This window comes from Phalacrocorax carbo, chromosome 11, assembly GCF_963921805.1.
Source record: "Phalacrocorax carbo chromosome 11, bPhaCar2.1, whole genome shotgun sequence".
Taxonomy (NCBI): domain Eukaryota; kingdom Metazoa; phylum Chordata; class Aves; order Suliformes; family Phalacrocoracidae; genus Phalacrocorax; species Phalacrocorax carbo.
The window spans coordinates 21220554-21235930 of record NC_087523.1 but is presented as its reverse complement, the minus strand read 5'-3'; the positions used below and the strand labels follow the sequence as shown (position 1 = coordinate 21235930).

Here is a 15377-nt window from a genome sequence, read left to right as displayed (position 1 = left end):
AAAATAGCAGATTCCATTTTAGTTCACTTTTCATTTTTATTCCACTTTGTAATGATAATTTTTCATTAAGCATCTAATCCTGCCCTAGCATTTCTCATCAGTAAGGCTCAAGGTGCTTTACAAAAGAGGTAAAAACATGATTATTCCAATTATCCTTATTAAGCCTTAGGGTTTGGGCAGCTTCTGAGATAATATAGGTCATAAATAATTAAGAGTACAGTCTAATTAAAATAAATCCCCAGCCGTAAACCACAGTGCCACACTGAAGAAGCCAGTCTTCAAAGGCACGGCCTTGTAACCTAATCTCCCTGATCAGAACGGTATCCCATTAACCTGCAAATCTTCACTCTCCTGACCTGTCTGCCCCCACAGCAGGTACTTCCATGTGCCTGTGCAGGGCCCAAGGGAGGGAGAGGGTCAGGGAGTTTCAGTGACCAAAAGTAGTCTGGAGAGTGTTCTCCTATTAAAGATAAGGGAATCTTGTCATTTGAATAAAGCTCTTGTGTTCGGAGGCTTACCAAAATGTACGGCCTGAACTGAGCAAGGTCAGGTGTTGAACTGATTTAGTTTTTTAACAGAAATAGTTATTGGAAATCAGAAGTGTTGCTCAGGCTGGAGTCCGGAAGATACAAAGAAGGTTGTGGCCTGGATCCAGTTCATACATGACCTAAATAGAATTCTCACACTGAAACTTGCTCTGAACACCTTGTCAAATTTCATCAAAGTTGGACATGAACTTTTGTGTTTGGGAGTTTAAGCTCTAGCTTTCTAGTGCTAAACTGGGTCTATGCATCCTGACACCTGCGTGACCCTGCTGGAAGCTGACTATCTCAGGACCACTGTTTATCTATATAATTCAGCAGTAGGGCTACGTGGATGAAATCCTTGTTCTCATTCCAAATACCTGCTGTCACATATTACTTATTCTGTGGGAATGTTTTTGTTCCTATATGTGGTTATGCAGTGTTCAGTGATGACCTAATTGCAACATTCTCATTAGGCAGAGAAATTTCTGAGTTTGGCTTTATAGTTCACCACCTCAGTAAGTAAATCATTGCTTCATAACACTGTCTACCGTCAGTATTGTCACTTTAGCCCAGTGTTTTATGAGGGATCATAAGGCTGATGAAGGCACTTTGAAGCATGTCTATCGGCAAGAGCTTCTCCCACTTCACCATTTTAACGTCTAACTTAGCTCAGAGCAAGCGCAGACCATCTTGTCAACAAAAATGCCTGAATCTGATGATGTATAGGAGCTTTCTTACCACTAAAGAAACTACCCCTATGTTAGTTTGGTGTTGGATAATTTCCTTGAAAGTTGGCGATATATGAGCAGCTACAAATAGAGCTGAAAAAGGCCAGGCTGCCTTTCTGACTGTCTTGGGATGAGGCTTCACCTTGGCCAGGGAACGTTAGTGTAATTTTCAAATGTAACTCAAAAGGATGTTGATTGCAAGTTACATTAAAAGGAGTCCCTAAGTCCCTTAGAGTCTTGGAGAGACCTATATCTTGATATATCTGTGCCATAACTTCTTAAGTTGTGTTGTGTTAAACTACTTCGGTCTTACATGCTGGAAGCTTTGACTAGTAAGGCATAGCTGGAGCTCCGAGTAATGCTGGTGGTACTGGAAGTGTACTACAAATGAGAGAAGGGAACCTACAGAAATAAGCAGGGAGTGCAGACATTTTGAGCAACAGAAAGAGGAATGGTTAGAACAGAAGAAAGGGGGGAGGGACAAAGAAAGGAAAAATAGAAAAGAAAAAGCAGCAAGAAAACTGAAACACCACCGTTCTAGGTGACGATCGGTGTGGTGAGGGTGAGGCTTTGCATTTGAACCAACATTCCCTAAGAACATTATCGTGTGCCACTTACGGGAGGGAGGAGAAGGGAAGAGGGTTCCTGGAGAAGTGCATGTGCACACAATGAAGCCTTTGGTTTCTTCCCTTGCACATTTGTAGAGCGCTCACGTCTTTCCCTTACCCCAGGAGACATTCCCATTTCCTTTCATTGACCAGGGTTTGGAAGGCGGAAGGAGATGAGGCACTGTTGGGTTCCCTTATTAACTTAATCTGTGGGAAGCCCTACATAAATCATTGGATTTCCTAGTCTTGATAGAACGAGATATTTGTACAGTGAAGTCAAACAGATCGAGGTTCCTGCACAGGGAGGTTTTGACGCTGTTCCAGTCCTGTGCCTGTGACTCTTACGCGTGCATTTCTTTGAAGTCTGAAGCTTAGGAGTCTGCATTAATGATCAAGGGACAGAGCTGAATACAGAATTCATATGGTACGAAGGTAAAGGTGTGGGTATGAATGTGGGAAGAGAATATTTAAGAGCAGTCTGGCATGTGTAGTTAATATTATTAAAAAAAAGAGTAATGTTAATTTCCTATTGTTACTGAAGTTCTCAAGGCTTTTAGCATCTTCTAATTCCTTGTAGATCAGCGATCTCTTGCTGGGTCCTGTCATGTCCAAAATATTAACTTCCCTGGAAAATAGAAAACTTCAGGTTTGAAATCTTTTGTCCTTTTCTACAATGGGAAACTTGCTCCAATTCCTTAGGCAGGAATTTCTGTTCCTCATGCAGTGTTTTAGAGTGCTGTGCTTGGCATTTGGCTGTCACTCTGTCCCACTCAGCCAAGTGTCGGTGATCCCTGAGTGCTTAAAAAGTTCCTTGGGACACTCTGCAGATGTGAAACTCTTCTGAAGTTGAGATTTGTCAGGAGCAGAATGCATTAGAACAATTATTTCTGATTTTGACTTACGACTATGTTAAAACTCACTTATTTTTACCACTGTGTTTGTTCCTTTTAGGGCTTTAGCTGTTTCTCTAATTCGGGAGCTGTTCTTCCCGTTTTTTACTTCATAAAGTGAAGTAGTCAAAGTAAAAAGGTGTGTATCTTGCTACGCTTCTACATATAGTTATCTTCTGACTGAAACAGTGAAATAGACCCTGTGTTTCAATTTCTGACCTGTTATTTCAACTGCTTTTTCCAGAACTCCACTCCAATTGCTGCTTTTTCTTGACTGAGCAGCAAATCAGTTCCCCCCTAAGCCCCAGGATTACCAAATTCAGATTTTTCTGAAGCAGTGAAGGTCAAATTTTCAAGGCTCGTCTTATGCAGGTCCTAAGGTAGTTAGTATTTGTGTCCTACCAGACATGGAGCTGCTTTCAAAATACTGGCCCTAGGCACCAGGGGACTTGCAGTCTTGCTCTGGATGTCCCCCAGGTGCTGAAGGGGTATAGACCTACCACAGGGCTTTGGGGGCACTGGGACCCCACTGGTATCACCCATGCTGCTACATTGCTTAATTGAGCCGCACTCCACCTGATATGAGGGTTGACTGTACCCCTCAGGTGGAAAAACTGGAGACTGCAGGCCTCTCGGTATCAATGACTGGGACCCCTTTCTCCACCCTAACGCTGCTGCTGTGAACTGAATCTCTTCAGCATCCCAAATGCTTTGAAGCCATCCTCATTAACAAGTTCCCGAGTGCCTTGCAGGCATTGAAGGGGAGGGATGGCAGGTCCAGCCCCAGAGATGTGGAGCTGAGCTGGGGCAGCGGCTCAGAGCTTGGCGGCTGTTCTCCAGTAATGGCTTTACTCTGACTCAAATGGATAGGGCTACATTATGAAGTCTCATGTTTGGTTTTTTTTTAAACATTGGATTTCTTTATGTATATAATAACATATAACATAGCATAAATTAATATTTATGAAGGTGTCTGAGGTCTTTGGATCAAGTATGTCGTATGAAGCTCTGATCCAAAGCCCACTGTAGCCCAGCAGAAAAAGCCCATCTCTGACATTGTTCTCCCTTTTGCCCCCAGGGAATTAAAAAGACAAATTATTTTAAGCAGTTCAACATGTACTGAGCTTTAGTTTGTTAGCTAAGAAAGAGTATAATGTCTTTCCAGGACTATGTTCAAAACTAAAGAACAAAAAGCTACCTTGAAAAATGGCCATTGGGAAGCAGACCAAGCAAAAGCCAAGAAACTTGAGCCCTTTGCTAATGAATACTCTGTCCTTAACTCACATTGTCTCTTTTGTTTCCCACACTTTCATGAGCTGCACATGGATTCAATTTGCCAGTCTTTAACCCTTCTTGCTGATGCCTGATCTGTGCATAGTTTGGAAACTGGGACAGCTGTCACTTAGGTACTTGGCTTTGTTTTTATTTTTTTTTTTGCTCCTGATCTGTTTGTCCCCGTGCAGTCTCTGGCTCAGATGCGGTAAAGTAATCCACCGTGGGTGTGGACAAGGCTTGGGTGCATGCTGGGGAGAGGGAGTCAAAGCTTTTCCAGCTTCCTGGCAAAGGGTGTAACAGAGACAGGGCTGGGAGCAGGTTTGCTTTGATTAAAACGCAGTAGCATTTCCAATGTGGCTACCTCAGGGAAAGATGTTAGTGCTATACTAGGATTTTTTTAAGAAGAGCTGTTTTTCTTGGCATAGCTCTAAAATTGATGGAAAGTCAGGGTGGAGCCAAGGGATTTGGCATCATGGGAACTTCTCACACCAGCTTGTCTTTGTGCTACAGCACAGCAGAAATGCTTTCTGCAGAGAGAAGCATGAAACATCAGATGTTTATTTGCAACAGTGAAATTTATTCTAGTGAATGATGATTGCCCATAGTAAATACACTTCTTAGTAATTACTGTATTTTTTCCAAAAACATAACTAGCTCCTAGAGTTGCTATTTGCTAAATTGATAGGGATCTAGTTAATCATCCATTTAAAACAAAAATGGCATTCCATATCAAAAACATAATGCATTTTCATTCCTCATTTTTCCTCTAGATAACTATTGAACAAAGATCACCAGCAGAGAGTGCTGGTGCTCTTCCAGAATGTGGCAGCAGCTTCTGAAATGGATTGTAAAATCTAATCAGACTTTGCTCCATAATTCTATTTTTAGTTTTTCATTTTTGTGAAAATGAAATGTTAATCAATTATCTGTAACTTGATACCTTGCTGTTTCTAATTATCAATCTTTCTGTAGCTTGCTACAGGAGACAGATCATTTTTCAGAGCACAACTGTGCTCAGAAAATTATAATTGCCACTTTTCGAAGCAATTATTTAACAGAATTTCATGTATTTTGTTCAAATGCATTTGAGCTTTTTTGTACATATGGTTATTTCTCCTTTAATTTCTATTCTTTAATTTCATGTTCAAACTAATCTGTTTACTATTCAGTACAGGTTCTCTGTAGTGGAGGAAGATGGTCCTGTTCCTACAACTAGTAGAGCTCTAGCATCTCTGTGGCGTTCGTTGTTTCACAGAGACCATAGTTTTAACGTTCCCAGGCAATGGAAGGTTGCTTCCAGCCACAGATCACTTTTGGCTGGGCCTCTTCCGTTTCTCAGTTCTGAGTCTTATTGACATAGATATTAAAAATGAGTTGCAAAAGCTCTAAATCAAAAGCACCTCCTCTCCCCCGTCCCCATGGTATTTATCAATACAGTCGCACCACTGTAGGTCCTGGAGACTGTGAAGAAGTCAGGCTTTTTGGTTTTGAATCAGCTGTGGTTTTCACCTCTTAAGCTTTATGGTCATTGAAATATCAGGATTATGAAATGTGTTTTTTGCTGCAGAACCTGCTGTACATCTCGCTCTCTTGTGATTTCATACATTCTTTAGTCTTTGAGAGCAAAGACTGTGTTGAAGTGCAGGGCCTCTGTGCCTTGCTTTTACAGTCCTCTCTGATCCATACCCATTGTAGTTGAGGGAATCTTTTAATTCATTTCAGCAGATTTTTAAGAGACGTCTCTTTTTAAAGAGGCATGAGAGGAAGGGGTGCAGAGAAATGAAGGCGATGGTCAACTTTCATACATCAAGATGTTAACATCCAATAGACATCAGTTAAAGGTTTACAGGTCCTTCTTTGGGAGAAGAATGGTGTCTTGTAAGGGAACCCCTTTGTCCAGACTAACCCTGCTGTCTTTTTTTTTTCCCCAAAACTACATTTAAGTCTAGGGGACGGGGGTGTGAATGCATTTAGAGCAAAGCTAAACATTTAATTTGTTTTTCCATAGTTGGCAGTTGTTTACCACTTTTCTGGTTACACAGCTTTCTTCCAGAATACTGCATAAAAAGGGGCCAAGGTTCAGCAGTTAGAATAATTCTCTTTACAGGTGGTACCTGATCAATCAACTCATGGGTGACACATCACTGCTGACCTCTGTATTGCATTTCACTCTGGTAGGCTGTTCCTTTTCTCCCCCTTCCTGTGCAGGCCCTTTCTTCACCCAAGGAACTGTACTGCACTTGAGTTACACTCCATTAGAGGTACCACCCAGACTGACCTACTTGTAAAAACCTTCACATGCAGGAGCATACAAAACCTTAGATGAGCAGGAGCCATGTTACAGTGTAAATCACAACATAGACAGGACATGAAGTTGGCTATGCAGAAGGCTCTGTAGCAATTACTTCTCTCCCAGAAGTTATGTGGTCATTAAAGTTTTACTATGTAGACTAATAAACTTGTGTAGAAAGACACAGCAGTTACTTAGTGAAGGGCAGAGGCATACATAATGCATAACTATTCCTGCTCTTGTGTTTTGAAAAGAATTTTTCTAGTGATTCTGACATGTCAAGTTTCGTGGTAGTAATTTCTGGTGGTGTTGGTCTGTGAATACCTGTTGTTACCATCTGTGGGTGAATGATAACTGGTTTTACATGTAATTCATGCCTTGGTCTCAGGTCTATCAGACTGATTTTGTTTCTCTTCAGAAGTCGTAGCTGGTCTCCAGCTGTACCCAATGGCAGGACCTGAGGGAGCCTTTTGAGGTTTGTTACGGCTTGGGGCTGGATATAGCAGCAACATCAAATCCTCTAAACACAACTTAAAAATGGCCATGACCACCCTGAAGGCCCTGGGTGCTGTCCAACCCTGTGGTAAAATGGCAACAAAAGCTGCAGCACTGTACGTCCAAGCTCACCGTACGTGCGGGCAGCAAGGCAGGTCCTGTGGCCTGTGCTTCTGAGGCTCTGCGAGTCTAGACTGAGCTCCCAGCATGACTTTGGACAAACCACTTACCACTCCTGTACCTCAGTGCCTTCTCCACACGTTTCTTGTGATTCTTACATGGGTTTGAAATCTTCTGATCTTGTTTTGATTTGTATCCCTTAATGTATTTGCTCATTTACTTCCTTCAAAGAATATATCTGTCAAACTGACTATTTGGCCTCTGGCAAGAAATACAAACCAATCTCCCTTCTCGGAATTACCTACTCCTCGCTACTGCTCACCTAAACTTGGCCTTATCTCGTCCTCTTAGTCTTTTTTACTATTGCTTGTGTTACTATTTGTTTACTGTAGGGCCATTATTTCACCTAACAGCATATTTACGGACTAGACAAAGAACCCCCTGCCTTGGTGGTCGTGGGGATGTACTGTCTGGTCCCAAGAGTGAAATGGCATTTCTGAGCACTCTTAACAGTTTATTTTTATGTGCAAGAAGAAAAGCTCAGTTAAACTGGCCTGAGATCAGAGATCCACAGAAATTAATTTACACCCCTCTCAGCCGTGCTGAATGGATGCAGGACTGAGCGGCGATTTCTCTCTGCACATGAGGGATAATATCAGCAGCTTCCTGAGCTCCAGCTGCTGTGGACAAAGGACGGCAGAGTTACAGCGATTCCTGGAGGGAGGAACTTTAAGATGGAGGAATTTTAAAGAATGTGAAGGACAACCTCTTAAAAAAATTGTAGGTGGAGCAATTCCAAGTCATCCAAACGCTTCGTAAGCCCAGGATTTATTTTCCTACTTTGAACTAGTTGCCATTGTGGCATTTATCTTTTGTGCTTTTTAACGCATCTACCGTGACCTTTGTATGATTGCATAAATTGGCCCGAGTACGCTGGAACAGTTATTAGGAACCCCTTTCTTGTGTTGTTTCCTGAATTCCCACATTGTGGCGTGATGTGTGTATGGAAACTGCTCGCTTCCTCCACTGGCAGCTGTTCAGATGTGTGCTGGAGCTCCTGAGGACTGGGCTGGGCGGGGAGCTGGGTGAAGGGAGGATGCAGGGGGAGAATGTTTTAAGGAAGAGAATGTGGATTTCATGCATCTTTGTTCTTTTCCAGTTCCGATAAAGCTGTTATCTCCAATTGTGTGGGTTAAACACGGGCAGTGCTAGCGCTCTGTGGAATAAACAGAGGCAGATGAGCTGAGGTTAATATGCCTCGGGCAAGGCTAGCTGCTTTTCAGTGTCTGCATTAAGCAATCTTTTTACTTTCCTCATGACTCTACCTTCTCTCTTTACTCCCCACTATTTTCTTTTAGCATGTGGGAGGGAGACGGGATGTGTGATTGAAGCATAGTTTATAACTCTCTAACTCACTGAGGCTATATATTTCCCTTACAACTCCACCCCACAGTGTCTAGCAAATGTGTGCTTCATTAGCTCGTTCTGCGTTGTCTTTTTTTGCGTTTGCAAACTGTAAGGTTACGGGATGTTAATGAACTGTTTACATGCATTTGTACATTTATTCCCCTGAAATATTCCAATGAACGTGTCAGTTACAAGAGGAAAAAATAGGTGTTTATATATGCTGCATTTGGGATGTCTGAAATCTGACTTTCTGATTTTTTTTCCAGTTCTTTCTTTTCAATGTTAAGAGTTGGGAATGTTGGAAAGGATTTGTTTGCTTAGAGCAGTTAAAAGGTAAACAGCTGAATCATGTTGTCTCTTCTCACTCAGAAGAGCCCTAATGACCTCCAATAGGCCAGGCTTCACAGTGCAGGGATTTGACACGTGGCCACTTCTTGCATGTTTAGTACTTCTGGAAACTGGTGTCATCTTATGGCCAAACCTTACCAAACTGGGGCTACTTAACAGGCTTAATGTTTGTGTGGTTGGGCCTAGTGTGTTAAGTCAGCAGTGGACACACTGTGACAGCTTCTCTCATTTTTCGTTCTGCTCTTTCTTGAAATCACACGTTAGCAAAGGGGAGCCGGGAGATGAGCAGAAGCTGTCAGTCGGAGTTCAGGGAGAGGAATGACCTCACAGTGGGAGGATACGAGTGCATTGTATGCAAAAGGCAGAGGAGGTGGTCTGAGAAAGGCAAGGTACCGCTGCTTGTACACAGACATGTCCCTATTGAAGGACCAGTTTGTTATCTTGGCCTTGTTTAGACTGGGGATCTGCCCCATCGCAGGCATGGGGCTAGAAGTTAAAGTTGCTTACACTGTCTCAGTACAAGAGCTTTGCTTCGCTGATACAGGGGTTGGTACCACTGCAGGGGTGGCTGCATTATTGCCGTCACCGAGTGCTGTGAGAGCTTCCAAAACAGGGAAACTGGCCTAAGCCTTTCTTTTTATCAACGTTTTGGGCTCCTTTTACTGGCCTTTGAACGGGCAGACATGCACAAAGGTGATAGGTTCATGTTTTTCTTTAAAGCTTGTTACAAGTTGAAAGCCAAACTCTTTTTTTGGCTGAAATTCCAGGCGTCGAAGCCTTCAAACAAAACCCATCTTCGAATGTGGCTACCGTCTTTTGCCATGCAGAAAAATGATGAAACACAGCAAAATTGTGATTGCATTTGGGTGAAACACTGAAGTGTCTTCCATCTCCGCTTTCCATACTGACCATTAGATCCAGCTGTGGCAGAGCAGTAGAGGTCTGTGGATGTTTGCTGGTCAGGTGGACTGAGCCTTGGAAGACTACATGATGTATATTTTAGTTTTAAGCAGAATGCGATGTACAGGGAACTGTAACATCCTGCTTATATGTGGTTAGTCATGATCAGTCCTTGCCACGCTTTCAATTATTTTCAGCATTTGGCCAGCAAGAAGTGGGTGAGTCAGATCCTTGGCTGGCGTACATCGGTATAAACCCGTGTAACTCCACTGACTGAGCAGAATGGTTTGAGACTTTGGGGCTAACTCCTGCGAAGCCCAACTCACATGAAGCCCTCGCAGCCCCTCGGGGGCCGCAACGGGGCTGAGCGGGGCCCAAACGCTCCCAACGCCTGGTAACACCGGGTTAGCACGGCCGGAGCTCCCGGGCGCAGCCCGCAGCGGGATGCGCTCCCCGTTTAGGCCAGGCCTGAGCCGCCCGGAGCACCTTCCCGAGGGCACGGAGCTGGGAGCGGCGGAGGCCGCCGCTAGCGCTGCTCTCCCGGGACGGGACCGGCGTCCCCACCGCCGCCGCCCCGCACACAATAGCGGCGGGGACACCTCCGCGGCGGCGGCGGCGGGAGCGGGGCGGGGCGGAGGCGGGGCCGGCGGCGGGGGGCGGGCTGTCTCCGGGCGGGGGCGGTGGGGCGCTTCCTGCCCGGCCCGGCCCCTCCGCCCGGCCCGGCCCGGCCCGTCCCGACCCGACCCGACCCGCGGGGCGTCCGCGCCGCAGAGCCAGGCGGAAGGAGGCGGAGGAGGGAGCGGAGCTGCCCGGCCGTGCCGTGCCGTGCCGCCGTCTGTGAGCCCGTACCGGGGGGACCCCGCCGCCCCGGCCCCGCGGCTCCTCCGGGCTCGCCTCGCCCCGCCGCGCACAGGTAACCGCGGGGAAGCAGGCGCGGAGCGGAGCAGCCCAGCCTCGCCTCGGCCGGCCGCGATGCTGCGGGCAGCCGTTCCCTGCCGGGGCCGCGGGCGCTGCCACTGACAGCGGAGCCTGCGCCGCGCCGCCTCCGCCGGGACGCGGGCTTTCCCGTCTTTTTCTTTATTCTGCCGTTCTTGAGATACCGCTATCCTCCTTCCAAGGACTGCGGGCAGGTCCCTGTCTGACCGTACCGGATTTTTACCCATCTATCTTCATTGCCTGTCTTAAAATATATTTATTTTTAATAAAAGAAAAAGTGGAGCCACAAATCCGGTTGGTATCACGTTCCCCTTTCTGTGGAGTCCGGTTTATTTCTGCGGTTAAAAAAAGTTTACTCCCCCCTTCCCCTCCAGTTTTATTGACACTGAGGATGAAGAAGGATTTGCAAGTGAAAGCGCCTTGAAATGCAACATCTTTTAGAGAGAGCTCTGCAGTTCGCCCGTTGAGTCTCGAATTCCAGCCTTTGCCCCTGCTGAATCCACTGTTCTGCCCTTTACTCTCTGGGGTAAAAAACCAAACAACAACAACAAAAACCCGAGGGGAAAAAAAATACCTTTGGCAGCAGGGAAGCTTTGTGTGACTGACCCAACGAGCTACAAGTGTCCAGTTTCTGAAAAGAAGAAAACCCTTTTGTCTTCAGCAGATTGTAGGTAAGAGCCGTGCTCATGGCGCAAGGGACTTGGCATTCATTCTTGCAGGCTAAACCTGGGAGTTAGACTGGCTCTCTTCTCTGTCAGCTTTTGCCCATCACTTCTCACTCCTGTAGATTACTCTTCATCTTGCAAAATTCTTGCCAAAACAAACCCCCAACACACTCATGCACCCATTTCACCACCGGCGGTAAATAGACAAAATCAATAGCAATGTACTTGTGTGTAATTGGATAAAGTAAAATTCTGCGGAAGTCACTCAAGTGGGTTTGAGCCAGGCTGTGTTTGCAAGTGGCCGCGTTTCTTGTGGTGCTCTTTTGAGAAAATAATTGCAGTCATTGTGCTTATAATCCACGTGTCAAGATTGTCTTTGCTCGTCATGCTTCACAGAGAAGCATGTATGTGCATTTACGTATGCACATGTGCAAACAGGGCTTCCACAATCAGTTGAGATTTCTTGTTTCATGCTGGAATTTGTTTTATATTAAGTCCTTTACTACTGTGTCACAAGGTGTAAAACTGTCGAACCTGTAATTAACACGCCTTAACAGATGATTGAACATGGCTAGGAACATGCTTGGCACTGTACAAAGTGAACGTGAGGGTATGTTTTCTTTGTTTTGAGTTTTTTTTTTAAAGTAAGACTGAAAACGCAGCAGGGACATGTGCACATAATAACTGGATGGAGGCCCAGTCTCTGTGCAGGGAAACATATTTTGTAGCATACTCCTTTCTCTAGGGACCAAGTGCTGAACGTGTGTTGTTTTACAAGTGATAATGCCACTTTGAATTTCTGGTTTTCCTTCTCCCCCAGCTCTGCACCCATATGCCTTCTTCCCCATGGCCAGAGTTTCATCACTACCAGCCTTTTGTACAAGGGCAGGACCTGTGGAATTTCATGTGGCTGGTAGTAGGACTCCTCTTTGCAGGGAGGATTATATTGCTCCCTGTGGAAACATGCAGCATCCCCCAGCAGGAGGATCTGGCTGTTTATGTGGTGAAACCAGCCTTGACATCATGCTCTTCCCCACTGCGTGGGTTTTTCCTGTAGATGATACAGGAAATGCTAAATATTGGTCTGTTGGGGTCCCTGTTCCTCTTCCTTCCCCCTCGCCGCCTCTTCCCTGCAGGGATTGCGGGGGCGGGGGGGAATGGAAAAGGTGTCTTCTTCCTCCCTTGGGGAGGGGGGCAGCAAGTCAGCGTGCTCTGAGCTGATGGACCCTCAGAGAACTGAGGGAGCCTCAGCCTCTTCTGAGGTGCAAAAGCCAGTGGGGCACCTTGCGAGGGGACTGGGGCAGGTGACTGACCAGGATCCATCTTGGGGGAGAGTACATGGCATAGGTTTTGGCTGCTGTCTCACTTTTTTCCTCCTACCTTTGACCTTTTCTGCGGACCGAGCCTTTCAGCCAAGTGAGGGTGGGAACACAAGAACCATCCTCTCGAGCTTTTCCTACACCCTTGTGCTGCTCCTGCGTAAGTGATGGGCAGCATCATGTTGGTTTTTCAGGGCTAATATAAAAAGAGGAACCCTACCATCAAGCCCATAACCCTCTTAAATCTTTGGGTCAGACTTTCACCAGGGATGCCTCAGTGACTGCTCCTCCTGGGAGCAGAGTCATGAACTGACCCTGGAAAAATTTGTCCCATAGTTGATGTTGCAGGTTCACCTGGTCTCCCTCTCTTTTTCTCCAGGACACTTACTTGCAACGTAACTCCTGTCCTTAGAACATTACTAGGAGCCACAAACACAACACAGAATTATTTGTTGTTTCTTTAGCGCTTTCTTGAGGAAAGGGGAGGATTTCCAGGAGGGGGGAAGGGGGCGCCTGGCCTTCCCCCAAGCCTGTCTCTCTGATTCTGGAGATGTTTTGCAGGCACTGCAAAACAGCACTGCCTGCCCTGGGGAGGAGACTGGAGGCAGAAAGGAAGCTGGGCAATGCGGAGTAGGCAGAATGGGCCCTACAGTGGGACAGGGACTTGCAGTGGTGCTGGCACCTCGTAATTTTGGTGTTGTTTGCATGACATGTATTTACATTGTGATGGCTGGTTAATATACTGATAGCATGGTTCATCGTTCTACATATTTATGGTGACACATGACATCAGATTGTGCCATAAGCATGGGAAAGTAGAAGCATTGCCCTTTCCTGAAGCATGCTTGAGTGACTTTGGACTAATGTATGCTTTGTAGCACAGAATGCCACAGCTGGGCCACAAGGTTTTCATATGCCTGTAATACAAATGTATAAAAATTCTCTGTAGTCTGTAATACAGCTCAAAGGGCAGCTGATTTAGACGTGCTTGAGTGTTAAGGTCAGGAGATCACATTCCATAGGTTACTAGATGAAAGTGCTTGAAGAGGGTGTAGCATAAATATTTGATTCATACAGAAGGGATTGGTGCAAATCCTTTTGTCCCTTCTCCAAAGATGCTCTGTAGGCAAAGCACCGTTAGGAGAAAAATCACCAAACAACAGAAAACTTGTAACTTTTTTGTGCTGGAGAAAGCAGGACAGGAAGATAGTGTATTATTGTTGAATTCCACTAAAATTCTTCTCACGGGATACGCCATCTTCAAGAACAGCTAGGAGAACTGATGTTTTTAAATGTAAAATGACTCATAATGCATGGGCTCTTGAAGCTGGGTTTAACATTGTATGCAAACATTGCCAGCTGGTGGGGATCTTTCTGGATAAATAAGAACTATATTTGTACAAGAAGGCTTGAATGATGTATTTCAGATGCATCCTGATTAGCATAAGCCATTCACTTTTCAAAAGAATAGCAAGAGTCCCAGAAGTGTAGATAATTTAATAGTTCTCTTGTTCTCTTTGTCCTGTTTTTCATCAGCAGACTGACCAATCTTTTTGTTTATTTAGAAATAAAGTTGCATTGCTTTCCTGTCACATTTTCCTAACCATGACAGTGAAATTGAGAATTTGCAACCCCCAGGTTCTCAAAACATAAACGCTTCTCCCTCTTCTGTTCCTTCCTTTTGTCTCCAGTTGAGTGTAATATGATTTTTTTTTTTTTGAGGTGGTGGTGGTTGTTCTCCTGATGGAACAACTTGCACCATTTAACTCTGTATAGCACCCAGCACAGTGATGTTTCAGCCCATGGCTAGGGCTCATTGTCACTACAGTGTATGAACAGCTGAAGTAAAATTTCAGCTCGTTAAAGGCTTTATTTTCTTAACATGGAGCAAAATCTGACCTAAGTTTAGGTTGTTGCTGTATTAATGTATATATATAGAGAGGTCTTGAATTATCAACAATCTGAGTGTATGTTAATGTATAAATACTTTTGGCAGTGAATGAATTTATCTGTTCATATCTCTCTTGGGGCAGAACTCTGTTTTGCAGTTCTTGCTTCATTCTTGCTGACAGCTTTTAAAGAGCTGTAGAACTGTAACCCAACGGAAAGACAAAGCCCAGTATAAGAGAGTTCTCAGATGTCAAGAGTTTGTGTTAAACTAAAACCTGGCTCCAAACACCTGTAAATTACGAGATTCTCCATTCAGTGCAGAATATGGTGTGTGTTAGGTTCTGTTCTGAATTAAAAAGAAAACTAATACCTTGTTCTTGGCAAAAGGTTCTTGGATTATTAGATGTTCCCACTTTGGGGTGAAATGTAAATGCTTTCAGAATAACAAAAGATGCCTGTTTTCTCCCATTTAACTGTTCTTGCATATTCCCATATTTCAAGGTATTTTCAGACATTTACTTTTGAAGAAGTCCTTTCACAGGTTTCCTAATCGGAACAGCCTTATGGATTTTCTTTTTTTCCTCCTTGTTATTGTGGACGATATAGTGGGAGTGGAATGTCCTTGGCTGCCAATGTTTGCTGCTAGGTATCCCCCTTCCATGGAGACCAAATGTTTATAATAGTGTGAGAACAGCCATTCTTGGTGATTGGCAGTAAGGTTGAAGGCTCTCTTTCTCCTCTTCTATCCACTGAAATACAAGAGAGGACTTGCATCTCTTGGTTCTTCATAGAAGTGTTCCAAATTGCCTGTTGCTGGGGTTAAAAAGTTTCAGGAAGCACTAGAGCATTTGTCAAAATTATTTAGTCCATTGTGTTGAATCTGGGCCACAACCAATTTCTGTAAGCTCATTTTCTGCTTTCAGGAATCCTTTGCTTGTCTCACTTTCTGATGAGTAGTTACTTTCTAGATTAGACTTTC

The 15377-nt window shown here is 44.7% G+C and overlaps 1 protein-coding gene across 4 annotated transcripts in view; it reads left to right on the top strand.

Annotated features, from left to right (window-relative positions):
* AMOT (angiomotin) overlaps nt 1-15377 on the top strand; it is a 63730-nt gene that overhangs the window by 1633 nt on the left and 46720 nt on the right. Inside the window, exons 1-2 of one of the 4 annotated variants that reach the window (XM_064463377.1) lie at nt 10377-10501; nt 10899-11195. The exons of 1 other annotated variant lie outside the window; for it this stretch is intronic. The gene's annotated coding sequence lies outside the window, so the exon portion shown is untranslated. Of the gene's footprint in view, nt 1-10248; nt 11196-15377 lie in introns of those variants that run through there. 2 more of the 4 variants (XM_064463381.1, XM_064463376.1) reach the window with 2 other exon arrangements.